The sequence below is a fragment of the Dendrobates tinctorius genome, unplaced genomic scaffold (genome assembly GCF_039654945.1).
Source record: "Dendrobates tinctorius isolate UK_male_01 unplaced genomic scaffold, ASM3965494v1 ptg000532l, whole genome shotgun sequence".
NCBI classification, from domain to species: Eukaryota; Metazoa; Chordata; class Amphibia; order Anura; family Dendrobatidae; genus Dendrobates; species Dendrobates tinctorius.
The window spans coordinates 157560-179100 of NW_027362191.1; positions in this window are offsets into that span (position 1 = coordinate 157560).

A 21541-nucleotide genomic window follows, 5' to 3' on the forward strand; every position below is an offset into this window, starting at 1 on the left:
CTGACGTCGATTTTGAATGTCAGCGTGGGCCACAAAACAGCCAGCATACGTGCACACATAAAACACATGGATGTCATTCATGTGACACGCATTGGCACCGGGGAAGAAGCGTTACAGTAAGCGCTGTTCCCCAGCGCCAGGTGCTGAACACGACTCTCATCATTCTCCCCTGCTTGTGCCAATCGCCGCCACAGTACCAGTACCAGAAATATCAGGACACGTGAATGAGGTGTTATAGCGGGTTTTTACGTTTGGCAGCTGTCACACACTAAAAGATGCTTTTCATTGTAAAAATAGTTTTTGCATCACCACATTTTGAGAGCTATAATTTTTTGACATTTTTTGATCACTTTTTATTCTGATTTTTGGATGCAGAATGACCAAAAACCATCAATTCATGAGTTTCTTTTGGGGGGGCGTTTATACCGTTCCAGGTGTGGTAAAATTGATAAAGCAGTTTTATTCTTCGGGTCAGTACGATTACAGCAATACCTCATTTATATCATTTTTCATGTTTATGCAATAAAAACTATTTTATATAAAAAATAATTATTTTTTCATCGCTTTTTTCTGAGAGCTATAACTTTTTTATTTTTCTGCTGATGACACTGTATGGGGGCTTTTTCTTGCGGGAGAAGATGATGTTTTCAGCGGTACCATGTTTATTTATTGATCACGTGTTTTTCCACTTTTTGTTTGGCGGTATGATGACAAAGCGTCGTTTTTTGCCTTTGTTTTTATGGTGTTCACTAAAGGGGTTACCTAGTGGAACAGTTTTATAGGTTGGGTTGTTATAGACGTGGCAATACCAAATATGTGTACTTTTACTGTTTAAATTTTTTTAAATTCAAATATTTATTTAATGTTAGAATAAATATTGACATTTTGTATTATGATTTTTTTATATTTTTACAATTAGTTACATGTTTTTTTTATTTCATTCTATCTTTTACACTTTGTCCCACTATGGGACAGTCATTTTTTGCAGACTGATCGCTTCTATGGCAGGCAGATGAAGCAGCATCCCCATGCTATAGAACAGGGGTGGGGAATCTTCTTTCTTCCAAGGGCCATTTGGATATTTATACCATCCTTCGGGGGCCGTACAAGCTCCGCCCACAAAGTACATCCTGACTCTGGCACTGGTTTCATGACTTAATCTTTCATTGCATGCCCTTCAATGTTCAGTAGTGAACACTGCGTGTGTGTGCTAACAGAGCAAGAAGAAATTAATGAGCTTGTGGCAATCAAAATACAGCTCCCTGCCCAAGAATGCAGTCCCTGAGAATCTGCTCGGGGGCCTGATAAAAGGTCATCGAGGGCCGTAAATGGCCCTGGGGCCTGAGGTTCCCCACCCCTGCTATAGAAGCTGTCAGCGCTGCACTCAGTGCCCTGACACTGAGAGACTGCCTGACTTGCACTGCGCATGACCAGGAAGTTTCTTAGCTCTGTTCATGGCAACATCAGGTTACCATGGCAGTGATCGCGACCTCGCATCACGTTGTGGGGTCTCCGATCCAAAGGCAGAGTGACTGTCAGCCCTCTGCCTGCTCCTGGAATGCTGTGATCGTGTTCGATTGCAGTATTTTGGGGGTTAAAATGCCGGGAGCGGTCTGTGACTGCTCCTGGCACTTAGTGCTGGGTGTCAGCTGTGAGAATCAGGTGGCACCTGGCCGCGATCGGCCACACACCACCCGTGTGCGCAGCCGATCGCCGATACTATTCCGTCAATGGTCAAATTGGCCCAGGGCACATGGACGGAATAGTACGTCTGATGTCAGAAAAGGGTTAAACACAATACCACCCCTCTTATTTATTGTATTACGCTGCATTTGAAACTAAATAATTACCGCATGATGAAAATCATCTTGAGGCTGTGTGCACACGCTGCGGATTCTGCTGCGGTTCCGCAGCGGTTTTTGTGCTGCGGAATCGCTGCAGTTTCTGCTGCGGTATACAGTACAATTGTTTTCTATGAGAATTAAAAACCGCTGTGCACATGCTGCGGAAAAAAACGCGCGGAAAAGCTGCGGTTTATTTTCCGCAGCATGTCAATTCTTTCTGCGTTTCTGCCGCGGTTCCGCACCCATAGGACTTCATGGACTTTGTAAAATCCGCATAAAAACCGCAGATCTAAAAAGATCTGCATTTTTTCGTGCGGCTTGGGTGTAAAAAACCGCAGCAGAATGGGGGGAAATGATGTCAAGGCGGGAGGAAGTGTAGTGTGTGGGCGGAGTATAGTGTGCAGTGACAAGATTTCTGGTAAGATGGACAGCTACTGTTGCATGGAGATGGACGTGGGGCGTTTGATAGACTTGGTATGTATGTATGTTTGTATGTATGTATATATGTATGTGTCTGTCTGTGTGCGTCTCCATGCGATGGTAGTGCGACAATTGTGCTCAATCGCAACATGGGCCTGCGACTCCCATCCGGCCATGTGATGGGAGAGTAGGCCCTGCGGCCACCGAGCACAATTGTACAGTGCTAAACACGTAACAAAACACATAACATACATGTAACAGACATTACATACAACATACATGTAACAGACATGACATACAACACAAAACATATACTATATACTCACCATCCAGTCCCGGCCATCTTGTTCCCAGAAGCCCTCGCTCCCCTCGTTGTTGAATAAAGTAAAAAAAAAATCCTTTCCCCAACAAAAAATGATGTCCGCCGAAAATAAACAAAAAACAAAGGTCCCATGGCGATCTCGGAAGTTTTCTGGCGATACACCGCCGTTCGGGCGAGTTTCCCATTGTTTGGCCGCTCCGGGACCTCGCTTTACGGCTCTTCTGCTGCGTGTGACCTTTCCCACGCAGCAGTGCCGTAAATGAGGTTACCGGAGTCACTGAACTCTGGTAAACTGTAGGCACATGCGCAGTTACACACTGCAGGAGCAGAGCTCCTGTCAGTGTGTTTCTGGTGACATGGAGAATGGTCACATCTGCTGATGTGACTGTTCTCCATGATTGATCGACGTGGGACACTCGTTTAAATGGACTGCGATGGAACGGTAGGTATCTAATTGGTTTGTTATTTTATTTTTCTCTAGGTGATCGATGGCATCGCAAATGGAATGAGCGTGCAATAAAATTTTGTCAAAAACAGTGGTTTTTATTTGATTAAAAATTAATATTTAATGTGTCTGTGTGTTTTTTTTCTATTCTTTATAATTGGATTAATAATGGATCGGCGTCTAATTGACGCCTCTCCATTATTAACCGGGCTTAATGTCACCGATCAAAGGTGACATTAACCCCTTTATTACCCCACATCCCGCCGACGCAGTGCGGGAGTGGGAAGAGAGGGGCTAAGTGCCAGAATTGGTGCATCTTATTGATGCGCCATTTCTGGGGCCGCTGCGACCTGATATTTGTAGCCAGGGGGGGCAATATCCATGACCCCTTCTTCGGCTATGAATATCAGCCCGCACCTGTCTGCGTAGCCTTTCTGGCTCTAAAATATGGGTGACCCCCACGTCATTTTTTTGGGGGGGTCCCCCTTTTTTTTAGAGCCAGAAAGGCAACGCAGACAGCTGTGGGCTGATCTTCATAGCCTGGGAAAGGGGACATGGATATTAACCTCTTCCCAGGTTGGAAATATCAGTTTGCAGTTGTCTGCTTAGTCTTTCTGGCCCTAAAATATGGGGGACCCCAACGTCATTTTTTTGGGGGGGTCCCCCTTTTTTTTAGAGCCAGAAAGGCAACGCAGACAGCTGTGGGCTGATCTTCATAGCCTGGGAAAGGGGACATGGATATTAACCCCTTCCCAGGTTGGAAATATCAGTTTGCAGTTGTCTGCTTAGTCTTTCTGGCCCTAAAATAAGGGGGACCCCGACGTTATTTTTTTTTTTGGGGGGTCACCCTTTTTTTTAAAGCCTGAATGGCTACGCAGACATCTGCGGCCATATATGTACCACCTGGTAATCAGCCTGCAGCTGTCTGCATAGGCTTTGTGGCCCAAAAAAATAGGGGGAACAGCATGTATTTAGTTTCGTTTTTGGTTATTTTTTTAAATAGCAAGATAAGCTACTCACAAATACCCTGTTCCCTGGCTTGAGATATTAAGGCCCCGTCTCACTAAGTGATCTCGGTAGCGAGATCGCTGCAGAGTCACTTTTGTGACGTAACAGCGATCTCACCAGCGAGATCGCTGTGTGTGACAGCGATCAGCGAGCGGCCCCCCTGCTGGTATCGCTGATCGCTGCAAGAAACCTCTGGACATTTCTTTGGTCGCTGGTCTCCCGCTGGCCAGCACGCATCACTGTGTGTGACAGGCGGGAGACCAGCGATCAGGTTTAAAAAAAAAAAACCCGAAAAAATATTGTTATTCTCACCTTCCGACGTCCCGCGCAGTCTTCCGGCCTCTCTCCACGCTCCGGTCCCAGTGATCCTTTGCACGAATGACCGCGAGACGTCGCTGCCGCGAGACCGTGACATTCTCGCGGTCATTCTCGCAAAGGATCACTGGGACCGGAGCGTCAAGAGAGGCCGGAAGACTGCGCGGGACATCGGAAGGTGAGAATAACAATATTTTTTATTTTAATTCAATTTTTAACGGGTGGCCAGCGATGCCGTACGCTCGGCATTGCTGTGCTGATCGCTGGTGAAGCTGCCTGTGTGACAGCTCACCAGCGATCACATAGCGACTTACTAGTTATCCTGACACCTTGATATCGGTGTCGGGATCGCTGGTAAGTCGCTTAGTGTGATGGGGCCTAGGCCACAGCTGTCTGCTTTGCCTTTCTGAGCCGAAAATATAGGGGGACCCCACGTCAATAGTTTTTTAGGCCTCCCATGAATTTTACAGCCAGAAAAGAAATGCATACAACTGTGGCCAATCAGAGCCTCGAAACAGGCCATGTTTATGAACCCCAACCCAGCCTCCATTTACCATCCCATAGTTGTCTGCTTTGCCTTTCTGGCACCAAAATATAGGGGGGACGTTGCATCTACATACAAGTTTGCACTCAGAAAGGAAACGCAGACAACTGCGGGCTGATATTAATAGCCTATGAAAAGGCAATGAGTATTATCCCCTCACTCACATTCTAAAAATATGAAGCCGCTAACGTATGGCTAGTTTTTGTAGCTATACAATATCAGTGCTCACTACCTAAATTAGTTGTTACACATTTTACTTTGGCTATTAAAAACAAATATAACAGAATTCTACACTTGTAACTAAAAAATTACATGATTTTAACACATTATGTTACAAAGATAATTATGTCTGGGGATTAGGTTGACTTTGGGTTAGGCATGTGATTATGGTTAGGCCATGGGTAGGGCTTATATGTAAATGTTTGTTTTTTAGATTTTTATTAGTGTAACTGATATAGTTCCTAATTCCATTTTCTATTTGTGTGTAGGTGCGTGATTTCCCAGCCCTTTGGGACCCAGCAGACAGGCTGCACAAAGACCGTGGCAACAGGGATCGTTGCTGGAGCAAAATTTTGAGTGATCTGTACCCTGACTGGCACTGCTTTCCAAAAGCCACACAGTCACAAATTGGTAACTAACTTTTTCAGGATTATTTTTGTTATCACGTGTTAATAAAGCAAAAAAGGTGGTAAAAATGTTGTTGTCTTTCTTTTGTAGACAGTGATGTAAAACAACGATGGCGTTCGGTTCGGGACAGATTTAACAAATTCCTTGTCAGCTGTCAAAAAAGTGGCGCATCCCCAACCAGCAGAACATTTCCATACTTTCAAGAGCTTCAATTTCTCATCTCCAGCTGGACATTGCGAAGGTAGGTTGACCCCCCAAAAAAATACCGCATTCAAACAGTTTTCTTTATTTGCATTACTTCTCGGATATAGAAATTTGACATCTTTTAATTTTATGAAATGCTTAGCACACTGATGGTTCCAGTTACTCCTTGGAAATTGTCTTCCACCTGTCTTGAAGGAGTTTCCAAAGATGCTTAGCACTTGTTGGCCATTTTGACTTCACTCTGCGGGCCCACCTCAACCCACACTGTTAAGGGGAAAATATATGGCATATGAATATATACAAGAATCAAAACTGCACCACTATATAGACGCTTTGCTGAATATTGGGCTCATGTAACTTTAAGATACTTCCGATTTTCTGAGAATTGTTTCTGTATTGTATAACCCACCTAGGCTTCATGTAATACTGGGTGGACTAGGGTGGATCGGGCTAGAAGACGATAATTATGTACATAATGACTATGTAGCGATATGGGAACATATGAGATCCCACGAGAGCAATACTAATTTACTATTTGGGGTAAACAGTAATTTGGAAATGCACCCATGATGTAACACAATGAGACAGCGCGATTTCTGTTATAAAAACTGTACACCTTGGATTAAAGATAGAGAAGAATCATATTGACATGATACACCTTGTCTTGTGTATTCTTTTCTCCGTGCACGTATAATCTCTGCCAGAGATCCAATTCGGCCACAGACAATTAAGACGGGCCACACCCTAGTGCGGCAGAATCCATAGAAATCAACAGTTGGCGCTCAAACAGTGGGGCTCAGGACGATACCAGACGATCACAGCCGCAACAAAATCTCCCCCAGGACAGACGTCTTTCCAGCAGGACGAGGCTGCAGCTCGAGACCAGGTGAGAAAATATATCATCTTACCTACCCCTCTGTATTCACGTCCGGCTGGGAGGAGATAGCTGGCTGTCTTCTCTGAACCCTTAACTGACCACGTTTGAAAGTCCTGAGCCTACGGACCCGGTCAGGTATATAATTCCTTAATTGTCTGTGTGTATTGTCCGGTCTAACCAATTCGGAGGGTGTATCTAGAATCTGTCTAGTATCTGTTAAAAACTATTTCATACTGCACTAGGGCTACTAGAAACAAAACAGAGCAGAGTACAAAGGGGGTGTTCACACTGGGTTATCACCCTGGTACTGACCTTAGTCGGTCGAAGAAGTTATATTTATATATATACACATATAGGTGCTCACGTCCGGCCATACGCCCACGGTATAAACTGGGCCCGGTGACGTGAATGACACGGGATATATATATTTTTAAGGAAAGAGGTGATTACTATTTTCCCCTTCTGCTGAAATATCAACCACCTATCTAGAGGTGATTACCACTATTTGCTACACCTAAAGTGACAAAAAGCCCAGCCCTAGTTGCCTTGGTAACAAAAGAACAGTGAAAGGGATAAGGAATACATTGATTATTGTATTGCTATTCATAATAGCACCTGCACCGCACAAACTACCTCCGTATTCTCCAGAGGGGTGGACATGTGCAGTCTGACAAAATCAGAACCCAGATTGGAGGGACACATGTGCCGTTTGTGGGGCACCACGCCCACGCAAATCTACCTCCTCCTCTGTGCTAACACTCTGACAGAAGCTCAGACAGAGTCCATCTCCTTACTACAAGACCTAGCACCAAAAACCCACCCTGGTCACGATTTCCTTAATTGTCTGCCTTATCTGCCTTGCCTCTCTGCTTTGCTGATTTGGTTGTTTGCATACATGATTGTTACCTCAGCCAGCCTGAAAAGGAAAAAATATACGAGTAGATAGGGAGACGTACTGAGCAAATTCACTGTCACTCTGGTTCCGGTCCTGCTCTCGGCTTGACCGATGATCGCAGAAGTCTGAACTGTGTCTCTCCCAGTGGGCAAGTGGGAGTAGGGGCTTGATTACTCTGAGTGAGTTTCCAACCTCTAAGTGGTTGGTGACTTCTTGCGGGGTTCCCACCGGACATCACCTGGCTAAGGTGATGGTGTTTTAGCTGCAGCATATACGGGTGGAAGGGTAATTATACTAATTACAATTACCGTGTTGATGTGACAGTGATTTGATGTCAGTGCCAGTTTTAAATTCATTATTAGAGTTGAGCGAAACGGGTCGAAAAATTTCAAAAGTCGCCGACTTTTGGCAAAGTCGGGTTTCGTTTCATGAAACCCGACTTTGCCAAAAGTCGGCGACTTTTGAAATTTTTCGACCCGTTTCCTCAACTCTAATAATCATCCCTAGGATGAGGTCGGCCACGAGGTCGGCGACTTATGCGCCAAAGTCGCGTTTCAAAAGTTTGTTTTGCGCTCTTTTTCAGCCAATCAGGATCCACGGACACTGTGGGCAACGTGATGACATAGGCACGGGTCACCACCATCTTTCAGAAGGGCATGCAAGTGATTGGCTTGCTTTGGTGGGCGTCACAGGGGGCATAAAAGGGCGTGCACGCCGACCGCCATCTTACTTCTGCCGATCTCAGTATAGGGAGAGGTTGCTGCTGATTCTGTAGGGAGAGCGTTAGGCAGGGAAGAAGACAAAAAAACTGCTTCTGCTGCTAGCGATTTGGCCTGCACAACACACCAGTCACTGTGTGTGCAGTGCAAGGGGAGGCTATATTGTGGTGTATCAGTGGTGTTGGTTGTTGGGCTGCCTTTTAAGGCTTCCTGACAGGCTGGCATTGCTGTTTACCCACTGCTCTGCAAACTGCTTTTTTAAAAGCAATCCAATCTCCCTTATCCTCTAGTCACTTTTGTCACAGCTGTGCCATCGAGCCTGTGACATAGCGCTCAGATATCAGTGGGCCTCACACAATCCAAAAGTGTCCAGTGTCCACAAGTGTCTGCAGAAATTCAAAATCTCCCTTATCCTCTAGTCACTTTGGTCACAGCTGTGCCATCGAGCCTGTCACATAGCGCTCAGATATTCATTGGGCCTCACACAATCCAAAAGTGTCCAGTGTCCACTAGTGTGAGAAGAAATTCAAAATCTCACTTATCCTCTAGTCACTTTGCTCACAGCAGTGCCATCGAGCCGGTCACATAGCGCTCAGATATTCATTGGGCCTCACACAATCCAAAAGTGTCCAGTGTCCACTAGTGTGAGAAGAAATTCAAAATCTCACTTATCCTCTAGTCACTTTGGTCACAGCAGTGCCATCGAGCCTGTCACATAGCGCTCAGATATTCATTGGGCCTCACACAATCCAAAAGTGTCCAGTGTCCACAAGTGTCTGCTGAAATTCAAAATCTCACTTATCCTCTAGTCACTTTGGTCACAGCTGTGCCATCGAGCCTGTCACATAGCGCTCAGATATTCATTGGGCCTCACACAATCCAAAAGTGTCCAGTGTCCACTAGTGTGAGAAGAAATTCAAAATCTCACTTATCCTCTAGTCACTTTGGTCACAGCTGTGCCATCGAGCCTGTCACATAGCGCTCAGATATTCATTGGGCCTCACACAATCCAAAAGTGTCCAGTGTCCACTAGTGTGAGAAGAAATTCAAAATCTCACTTATCCTCTAGTCACTTTGGTCACAGCAGTGCCATCGAGCCTGTCACATGGCGCTCAGATATTCATTGGGCCTCACACAATCCAAAAGTGTCCAGTGTCCACAAGTGTCTGCTGAAATTCAAAATCTCACTTATCCTCTAGTCACTTTGGTCACAGCTGTGCTATCGAGCCTGTCACATAGCGCTCAGATATTCATTGGGCCTCACACAATCCAAAAGTGTCCAGTGTCCACTAGTGTGAGAAGAAATTCAAAATCTCACTTATCCTCTAGTCACTTTGCTCACAGCCGTGCCATCGAGCCTGTCACATAGCGCTCAGATATTCATTGGGCCTCACACAATCCAAAAGTGTCCAGTGTCCACTAGTGTGAGAAGAAATTCAAAATCTCACTTATCCTCTAGTCACTTTGGTCACAGCAGTGCCATCGAGCCTGTCACATAGCGCTCAGATATTCATTGGGCCTCACACAATCCAAAAGTGTCCAGTGTCCACTAGTGTGAGAAGAAATTCAAAATCTCACTTATCCTCTTGTCACTTTGGTCACAGCAGTGCCATCGAGTCTGTCACATAGCACTCAGATATTCATTGGGCCTCACACAATCCAAAAGTGTCCAGTGTCCACTAGTGTGAGAAGAAATTCAAAATCTCCCCTGTCCTATAGACAGCTTGTACCTTGTTTTACATTACTATATAGTTTGTTGGATTTTGTCTACATTTTTACCAAAAATGAGGAAGGCGGGGGTTTCCAGCTGGTAATGATGGTGTTGGTGGTGGATCTGATGGTAGTGGCAAGAGCAAAATAGGACCGAATGCAGGAGGTGTTGAGCCTGCGTCATCGTCTGGCTCCATAAGGCTTCGAAGGCTTAGTTTTCTAGGAGTTGGCAAACCGCTTTTAGGGGGGAAACATCGTGCTATGGCCCAGACCAATGTATGAAAGGGAAGCCATGCATCAGCTCTCTAACACCACTTGCTATAAGAGACTGACTTTCAACCCCTTGTCCGCCTACTGTGCACAGCTGAAGGGGATCCTTACAAGAGCTAGGGATGCCGATATTATCTCGGGGGAACTCTTCACAGCACTAATAGTAGTTGAACCTATGATACCAACGTTTTATCTCCTCCCCAAGATTCACAAAAACATACAGTGTCCCCCGGGCAGACCCATAGTTTCTGGGCGGGGGGGGCTACTTGGAGTGTATCAATCAGTGGTTGGATTCTCTTCTCCAACCACTTGTGGAGGATTTACCATCTCACCTCAGAGACACAAATCAACTGCTACGGAAAATGGATGGTCTTACCTTGGAGGCTGATACATTTCTGGTCACTATGGACGTTGAGTCGTTATACACGAATATCCGCCATAGTGACGGACTACGTGCAGTTGACTTCTTTCTCTCCACATCCAATTTTTCTTTATGTTTCAGGACTTTTGTCTTGGAAATTTTAGAATTTGCCCTCACGCATAATTTCTTTACGTTCAGGGGGTCTTTCTTCCTGCAGCTCCAAGGGACAGCGATGGGGGCGGCCTTCGCGCCTTCGTACGCTAATTTGTTCCTGGGGCTGTGGGAGAGAGACCTCCTGATGTCAGATCATTTATCATCTATGGAACACGTCCCCCTTTGGACGCGCTACATAGATGACATTTTATTGATCTGGCAGGGGGACACAGGGTCATTAGAAAAGTTCATTCGAGAACTAAATGGGAATGACCTCAACATTCATCTTACGGCCTCGTACGATCAAGGTAGGGCAGAATTTTTGGATGTATTACTGAGGAGGGGCCCTGAAGGGATCATACAGACCACTATTTACAGAAAGCCTACTGCCACAAACATGGTCCTACATGCATCCTCTTCACACCCCACCCACATGGTACGTTCTGTACCGATAGGCCAGTTTTTACGCCTCAGACGCCTATGCTCAACAGAAGAGGAGTTTGAGGTTCAAGCAAAGGATCTGAGGGGTCGTTTTGCTGAAAGGGGATACAGTAATAGGTCAATTAAGAGGGCCTATTTACGGGCCAAACATAGTAATAGAGACACTCTTCTGTACAAAATTGACGATGTGGTTAGGAAACCAGAGGTAGCGAGATTTATTACGACCTTTAATGCCCGGTCTGATCAGGTACGCGAGATCTTGAAGAAATCTTGGAATATCCTGCAGACTGACCCCATTCTAGCAAGGATCATCCCAGATAAACCACAAATTACTTTCAGGAGAGCGAGGAATCTACGAGACCATCTTGTACGTAGTCATTACGTTGGAGATCCACCTAAGACCTTTTTGGATAATTTCACTCGTAGCAAGAAGGGTGGTAGTGCGGCCTGTGGTCATTGTGTGGCGTGTGTGAATATGATCAGTGATAACAAATTTACGGATTCTACAGGGCAGAAACAATTAAAGATTGAGAAAAATATCAATTGCCTATCCCGTAATGTGATATATTATGCCACATGCCCATGCTCCCTGATCTATGTAGGTCTTACGACCAGACAATTAAAGGTTAGGATCAGGGAGCATGTGCTGGGCATACAGGCCGCAGCCAATGAAGAGGAGGTGCAGTTGCTGAAGACTCTGCCGAGACACTTCAAGCTGCACCATAATTGCGACAGCAGTGGCCTTAAATTCAAGGGCATTGACATGATAGATATGGGGATTCGGGGTGGCAGAATTTCCCAACGCCTAGCTCAAAAAGAAACGCGTTGGATTTGGACGCTAAATACGGTACATCCCAATGGATTAAATGAAAGTCTGTCTTATGTTCCATTCTTATGATTTCAGTCTCGTGTTTTGGGACTGTGCTTTGGTATACCATGATGCGGTAGTTTTTATGCATTGGTTTTAATTTTGTTTTCTTTTAAGTTTACTACTAGGGTCGGGTGTACGGGGTCGTTTTGGGACATAAATCTATTGCTCCTGATTATAAAGAAGGCATCCTATGGCACTCACGGAAGAACCTTGAGAAGAGTTCTGATTTTATCCATTTTGGACACGAATTGTGGGCCGCAGACGCCCGGGAGACGGATGATGTGTTCGCTGGCTCTCTTCTTTGAAGACTCCGCATGGACTGTCAATGATATGGCCTTTTTTTATATGTAGTCTGTTTTTTTTTGGGGTTTTTTTTTTCTGCTTCCCCTTTCCCCTTCCCCCCCTTCCCCCCCCCTTGTTCTTTCTCTTCCCTCCCCCCCTTTGGCATGATTTGCCTATATATATATGTGTGGAGTATATTGCATCTACTGAGTGATTTAATTCTTTGTGGTATCATATATCTATATTGATTCCATAGGGTTTTATCTATTATCACATTGTGGCCAGTGTATACTTTTATAAGGGCTACATATGTATTCAACGAGATTGTAAAAGTATATTGTTGCCAGTTTATATCCTCACAATGATAGTATAAATGCTTAATAAAATGGCAATTCTGATCAAGTATTATATTATACATGGGTTATATGTTGGCTATATATGTAGCACCATGGACTCTATTGTCATGTTCTATTGGGGTTTTTCTCTTTTTTTCTTTTTTCCTTTTTTTTGTTCCCCCTCCCCCCCCTTCTTTTACCCTTGGTCCCCTTTCCTTCCCTTCCATTTTCTTTTCTTTTTCCTTTTCTTTTCACTCCTCCCACTTCCTCCTTCTTCCCCCCCCCCTTTCCCCTTCTTTCCTCTTCTTTCCTTCTTTTTCCTTTCCCCCTTTTCCTCTTTTTTCTTTCTTTCTTCCATTATAGGAATATTAGGAAGATCATCCGTTTAAAATGAAGATCCAATGTTACCCTTTTCTTTTCCCCTATTCCCTTCCCTTTTTAATTTATTTTGTGATGTTGTTTGTTTGTAGTTGTTCCATTTGGGTCTTTTGCCCTAATGTAATATGTCCGCTGGGGTTACAAGTGCCGCGCATGCGCGCCCGCAGCTCCTCTGTATGACGTGCCCAGCCAGTGTCGGGCATCGGATCACATGGGCCCGCGTGTTTCCGGCCGCGTCAGTGGTGGGAGGCGCTTCTGCAGTGGAGCTGCGGGCGGCGTGTCCGTGGCACTTCCGGTGAGCACGCATAAAAGTGTGCACCATGCTTGTCTTACTCATGCCCCCTGAGGAAGGAGCCCTAGAGCTCCGAAACGCGCGTCGGGGAGTCGAGCAGTCCGCCCGGTCATCCTGAATTAGTGAGGTAATATTACGCTGTGAAGTAACCCTTTCAGGGTTGGCTATATGTATGCCTGACAGTGTTGGGAATTTTCCCTGTGTTTCCTTATGAACAGCCTCTCTTACCTCTCATTGATAGGTCCTTTTAGGCGCTCTATTTACCTCCTTATCTTCTATAAATTATGAATATAAGTAATGGTTTATTCTGGAACTGGGTTTGACTGGGGCTAGACTGCTTGATTTGCACTTTGCGCTATTTGCACTTTGGTTGCTACTTGCATATGTCCTCCAGTTGTCCTCCTTTGTCCTTTGTCTAATAAAGATGTTTAATACTTTAATACTATGGATCTATAGTCGCATTTTCTTTGTGGTTTTCCACATTTCTCACATTGTAAACTTTTTAGCGATTGATCCTTGATGGTCCGGTCTCTGTTGCACCTGTGTGTCAATTTATGACATACAGGATGCAATACTATACCATTGCTGTTGTGTTTTGTAAACCGCTTTTAAAGCCAGAGCATCAGGAAAAAGTTTTGTCTTACATTGCTGACTCAGCCTCCAGCTCTATCGCCTCCTCTTCTTCAGTTGTAAAAAGTAAAAGCACTGAGTCGTCATTGGAGGCTCATGTTCATGAACCACACCTTTCCTTGTGTCCTTCACCCCAACCAAGATTGAAGGATGACGCAGGCCATACTACTGATTACTCCATGGAGCTGTTTTCACATACCATGCCTGGATTATCAAGTGAAATGGTGAATTACCCAGGCCAAGATGAATCTGACATGGAGTGCACTGATGCACAGCCGCTGATGGATGATTCTGCTGGTACATTCACTCAGAGTACTACATTGTCCTCGCAGTGTACAGAGCCAGATTCTGACCCTGATGAGACTCAGGTGCCCCTTCCCGCACACTATACCACCATACATGGTGACACAGAGGAAGGTGCACATGACATTGAAGAGGAGGTGATGGATGACCCAGTTGTTGACCCAGATTGGCATCCATTGGGGGAAGAGGGTGCTGCTTCCAATAGCTCAGATGAGGAGCATCCACAGCAGACATCGACATCGCAACAGCTGTTATCCGGCAGGCCCGGAGAACTCCAAAGACAGGTTCCAAAAATCAAAAGAGTTGCTGGACAGCTTGTCCAGAGGGTCAAAAGATCACAGCGTGCTAGGCCGCAAAATGTCTGCCAAAGTAGGAAGAGTGCAGTGTGGCACTTTTTTGAACAAAATCCTCATGATCAGGCCAAGGTTATCTGTAAGAAGTGCGCAAAGACCTTTAGCCGAGGGAAAAATCTGAAAAATTTGAATACCAGTTGCATGCTTAGACATTTAACCAGCATGCACTTGCAAGCGTGGACACAACACCAAACCTCAAGTGCCACATGTGCAACTGATCACAACGAAGGTAGTCAGCAATGCTACATTGTTTCCCCCACTATAAGCCCACCGGTTAGCACAGCAGCAAATGTTGAGGTGTCGTTGCAAGGCCACAGCAGTCAGGGAATCCCACTGTTATATCAACGAAAGACTGATTCTAGGCCATCAGAAAGAACACCAACTCCATCACCATCATCAACCCTCTCTCAGTCCGCCCTGTCCACCGCTACTTCCCCCATATGCAGCTCTCAAGTCCAGCTCACCCTCCCAGACACTATGAGTAGGTCAAGAAAGTACTCAGTCTCTTATCCGCGTACACTGGGTTTGAGCGCCCACATTGCCAAACTAATCTCGTTTGAGATGATGCCCTTTCGGTTGGTGGAAAGCGCAGCTTTCCGCGAACTCATGGCCTATGCAGTACCACGCTATGACCTACCCAGTCACCACTTCTTCTCTCGCAAAGCCATCCCAGCCCTCCACCATCATGTGAAAGACCGCATTGTCCATGCACTCAAGCAGTCAGTGAGCGGAAAGGTGCACCTCACAACTGATGCATGGTCCAGTCGCCATGGCCAGGGCCGTTACGTGTCCATCACTGTGCACTGGGTTAATGTGGTGGATGCAGGGTCCACAGGGGACAGCGGTGGTGGGACAGTGCTGCCTAGCCCACGGTATAGTAAACAGTTGGCTGTAGGCGTTCGACCCTCCTCCTCCACCAGAAGCGAAAGCTCGTCCACAGAGCGCAGTCGTACGAGCACTCCATCTGCAGCTGCCACTGTTGCACACGAGGTGTCCCCCTATCGAGCAGCTAGTGGAAAGTGTCAGCAGGCTGTGTTGCAGATGATGTGTTTGGGCGACAGACACACCGCCGAGGTGCTGGCCGAGTACTTTCAGCGACAAACTGAGTCATGGCTGGGCAGTGTACATCTTGAGGCAGGCAAGGTAGTTAGTGATAACGGCCTTAATTTTGTGGCAGCCATAGCCCTTTCAAAACTCAGACACATACCTTGCTTGGCTCACACCTTGAACCTGGTGGTGCAGTGCTTCCTCAAAAATTATCCAGAGTTAACAGCCCTGCTCCAGAAGGTGCGAAGACTGTGCGCGCACATCCGCCGGTCGCCTGTACACTCCGTTCGTATGCAGAAGCTGCAGCGATTGCTCCACCTTCCCAACCACCGCCTCATTATCGACATTGCAACAAGGTGGAACTCCACCCTGCACATGGTGGAGCGGCTGTGCGAGCAGAGGCAGGCCATAATGCATTTGTGGGAGGATACACGGCCAGGCACTTTGAGAGCAGACATGGAGTTGACCGGTGTGCAGTGGTCGAAGCTGAAAGACCTCTGTAAAGTCCTTCAGTGTTTTGAGGAATGCACACGGCTGGTAAGTGCAGACGACGCAATCCTAAGCATGAGCCTCCCACTTGCAAACTTTGACGCACCTTAAGGAGCAGGCTTCTGCAGCCAATGTTGATGAGGAGGAAGAGGAGGAGGGAATCCTTGATGACATTCAGCCATTGTCTGCTCAGGGACCTCTCCTGGACGAGGTGGAGGAAGAAGAGGAGGAGGAGGAGGATGATGGGGATGATTACTTAGGGGAGGAGGATGCATCTCGTGGGGCAAGTGAAAATGTTGGCGTGGCAAGGTCTGGTACAGGGTTTGTGCGTGACTGGAGGGATGTGGATTTGCCAGAAAGTGCTCCTCCAACCAGCACTCGCAGTGCATCATTGACACCGGGAATATTGGCCCACATGTCAGATTATGCCTTGCAGATCCTAAAAAGGGACCCCCGCATTGCCAAAATGATGAACGATGACGACTACTGGTTGGCCAGCATCCTGGATCCACGCTATAAAGGCAAATTACAAAACATCATGCCACAGGAGAACCTTGACCTAATATTGGCTAATAAACAAGCAACTCTGGTAAATCGGTTGCTTGAGGCATTCCCAGCACACAGCAGCGGTGATGGTTCTCACACGAGCCGTACGGGCCGGGGTCAGCTTGGCAGAGGTGTTCGTGGTGCACACAGCAGAAGTGGCATTGGAGACAGGGGTTTCATGACAATGTTGTGGACTGATTTTTCAAGTACCGCTCACACAACTGGTAATATTGCATCGATGGAAAGTGACAGGAGACAGCAGTTGTCAACTATGGTTACAAACTACTTTTCCTCCCATATCGATGTTCTCCCACACAGGTGATTCCCCTTTGACTATTGGGCCGCTAAACTGGACACCTGGCCTGAATTGGCACAATATGCCTTACAGGAGCTCGCTTGCCCAGCTGCAAGTGTGCTATCGGAAAGAGTCTTCAGTGCAGCTGGATCAGTCCTGACAGAAAAAAGGACCCGTCTGTCAACCCAAAATGTGGATGATCTAACCTTCATTAAAATGAACCACGCATGGGTTTCCAAGGATTTTGTCCCACCTTCCCCTGATGACACATAGGGTGACAGAAAAATGGCTTGCTTTGGTCCACCTCTTCCTGGGACTTGACCTATTTCACCTTTTGCATCAGCTGAATGTCCAACATCAACATATGCCACTTTCTAAAACTCCCTAACTGTGCTGCCTCCCCCCCATGGCCGGGGTCACCACCTAGCGCACGACACCGTGCGAGTGCCATTGCCCTGGACAGGTGGGTAGGCCGACTCTTGGGCGCGGGCACTGACACAGGGTCCCTCATAGTGCAATCAAGTGTCTCTGACGGTGGTGGTGCACACCCGCCGTCAGACACACCGCCGTACTATGAGGGGCCCAGTGCCAGTACCGACGCCCACGAGTGGGCCCCCCTTGCTTGGGCAGGGCCCCAACATTTGCAATCTTTACCTCTCCCTGCTCCTCCGCTGTGTAGTCTGGGCCGTCAAATCCATACTGGGCCTGACACCGTTTGAGCCTGCCTCCTGATGTATAGACATATATTTTGAATGTGTACGCTATCCATACATGTTATCTGGGGATACGGAACCCTTTCTCACCTTTGTGCAATCACGTGCAATCCATACTGGGCCTAACACCGTATGAGCCTGCCTCCTGATGTATAGACATATATTTTGAATGTGTACGCTATCCATACATGTTATCTGGGGATACGGAACCCTTTCTCACCTTTGTGCAATCACGTGCAATCCATACTGGGCCTGACACCGTCTGAGCCTGCCTCCTGATGTATAGACATATATTTTGAATGTGTACGCTATCCATACATGTTATCTGGGGATACGGAACCCTTTCTCACCTTTGTGCAATCACGTGCAATCCATACTGGGCCTAACACCGTATGAGCCTGCCTCCTGATGTATAGACATATATTTTGAATGTGTACACTATGCTATCCATACATGTTATCCGGGGATACGGTACCCTTTCTAACCTTTGTGCAATCACGTGTAATCCATACTGGGCGTGAGAACGGCTGGCGAGCTGTTAAGCAAGCTACAGCACCTGTGGTTTGCACACGTAAGTTTTTCATTTTTTCAGGAATGACGGTTAGGCCTAATTCCGGAACTGCGGTTGACCTGCACTTACTGGGAAATCATCGTTCGCGGGTAATAATTGTAATCACAGATCCCCATCACTAACGTTGTTCAGCGGGTTATCTGCACCTGTAAGCGACAAACGCTGGCCTTTTCAGTGTAGCGCACATGCAGCCACGGACATGTAAGGGCATGACACACCAGTTATTGGCCAATCTCATGTGCCAGAGCCTCACGTGTCCCTCTAGTAAGCCAGACTCGGACCGCGGGGCATGACGGAGTCTCGTTCGTTAACGGAATTAAGCTTGCAATGTGTGCATCTGTTCTGTAGCTTGCATGGTTGAGGTTTCCCAGGTGGAGTCGAATTAAACCGTAGGCTCCACTCCTGGTGGTGCCCTTCTGGACATTCCTTTAAGGTTCAGCTTTGCAACCATACTGCCCACGTAAAACAAACACTTTGCCTTCATGAACGCTGTTTGGAGGGTCATGACTCATGGGAATAACGCCGCCCAATCAGTTAACCTGCTAGAGAGATCCTTCGTTGCTCCCAAGCATGACATCACACTCTCTAGGAGGAAGGTAATGCCACTGTGGTGACCGTACTCCTGGGGGCGACACAAGTGCACTGATGCCCAGCCACTGCTCGATGAATCTGCTGGTACATTGACCCAGACCACTACATTCCCCTCGCATGCTACACGGCCTGAATCTGACCCTGATGAAACTCAGGTTACCCTTCCCATATACAGTTCCATCTTACACGGTGACAAAGAGGAAGCTGCAGATGAAAGTGCAGGTTCGGCCCACCCGCCATCAGACACACCACCGTACTATCAGGGGCCCTGTGCCAGTGCCGTCGCCAACAAGTGGGCCCCCCCTGCTTGCTCAGGATCACAGCACTTGCAAGGTTGAAATACTGTGCAGTGAGATGGAAGATGGGAACGACGAGGAGTCCAGACTAGTACAGGGATTCCCTAGCGAGGAGACTTATTTGATTGTTTTCAATGTTGGGACAGCAATTTTTGGGGAGCACTATACTCTGGAGAATGATAGATGGGGCCCACTATACACTGGAACATTCCAAAGGTGGACATCAGACACTGGAGCAGCATTTACAGGGCCCATTATACACTAGAGCATTAGAAATGGGGCCCATTATGTTTGGAGCATTATTTGGGCCCATAAGACAGTGGAGCTTCATCCATGGGGACCAACATATACTGTAGCATTATGTGGAGCTCATCATATACTGTTTCAAACATTATATGGGACCAATGATTCTGTATGGAGAAATAGATGGGCCTTGTCACGAGATGTAAAAAGTGAAGTATTTTTCATTGTACTATACTGCTATTTCTCTGCCGTATCGGAGCATGATGAGTTGTGGTATGTGTTAAAGGGGCGCTCTTTTGCCCAGGGCACATGAAAACCTGGAGCCAGCCCTCCCCCCCCACAACTTTAGCCAAATAACGCCCATTTTTCAGTGCGTAACTTGTATTGTGAAGTTAATTAAGGTTGACAAGCTTAAGTAAGAAGAATTGATGCTTTTGGCATTCAAATGGGCACTGTAGGTGTGTTTCCTGTCCTCCTCTCACTGCCGACTTTTATTCCCCATTGACTTACATTGGGTTTCGTGTTTCGGGACGACCCCGACTTTTCCCTATAATCGGACGATCTTGCTCGACCCGACTTTTGGAAAAGTCGGGTTTCACGAAACGAAACGCGACCCTAAAAAACCAAAAGTCGCTCAACTCTAGTCATTATCTTTTGTCTTTTGTAGCGTGTATGATTTGCCGGCAGGAGGCGTACTAGCATGTGGTTAAAATTTTTTGAATGCATTCTATGTATATGTATATGTTGTGAAATTAGAGAATTGGATAAACTAGTTTTGTTCTGCATACTATAATTATAAGGATAGTTGTTAGAATTTGTTCAGGTAGAAAGAGAATTACTTGAATGGTAATTGCTTTGATTTGTACAGATATCTCTGTGAGATTCGAGGTCTATTGTTACTTTTTAGTTATTGTTTTACTAATGTTATTATATTTCTCTATGAGATGGGGGTTTTTTTTAAATGTTTTAAAGCAAAAGTTTTGAGGAAACAGAAATGTTAACAATTTATCAGGTATTTTTAGACTACGCAGTTTCTGGATACACAAGATTTGTGAAATACTCTGGTGTTAGTTGTTGGTTAATTCCCTATATTACTGTGTTCAAGATAGCTAGACATCACTATGTTCACTGAAGACCCCTTTACTCGGACATAAGGAGTACATACAGCTTTTACAGTCACATATCCAACTGTTCATAACCCCGTGAGAATTTGTTTTAAGACGCCCACATACACATGTTTTTCAGATATACTCAGAATTCAGATGATAGAATGGGTGGGAGCAGTCAGTCGATATCTATAAGACAGATATGACCCATAGTGGAGTGAGGAAGAAAATGTACGTTAAGAAACCCTCCGATCCCGAGGGGAGGAGCATTAGATAAGAAGGGATAGAAGAATGTGTTAATGAGTGGAGAGCAGCGTCCCAGCCTCAGGTATTATGAGGTGTTACAGGACCCGGAAGCATTTTATAAGATGGCAGAGGAAGTTAGGAAAAAAGGGCATGAGGAGAGGAATATAACAAGATTGCTGAATTTTGTGCAAAACAAATATTTACACAGGAAGATGTCAGTTGCAATATCTGCATTACATTCATTTATACTTCTATATACATTCCCGATGACTGGACGTGTGCCAGCTGTCAAACGCAGAATGCAGAATATCGTGAGACTTGTTCTGACTGTCAGATGACCAACCCAAAGAGCCGTACCTTCTTTCCAACTATTTATATAGACGGCACGCCTCATGCTACATCCTGTCCAGCATCCATTATAGGTTTATTAATTAATGTTGTTTATGAAAAGAATAATGAAGAAAAAGATGAATATGACATGGAGGTATATAATTAAACAGAATCGGAGAATAAATAGCTCAGACTGATAATCTATATTATTTATCGTTATATGGTGGGGGGACATAATCATCATCATCATCTTTTAAGCCTCAAAGCTCATTCTTTTGTACACAATCGACTCCACACAAGGACTCCTGGAAATACCTGGAGACAGATACCCTAGTAAGCAGCTTGCCAGACCCCCATTCTCCAGGATGTCATGCAGGGAGCTATGCAATTGAGATGCTGTTGTGTCTTAAAAAGGCGGTCCATGCTCAGAAATTCTACTAAGATGAGTGGCCAAAATTCCTCCAGAAAC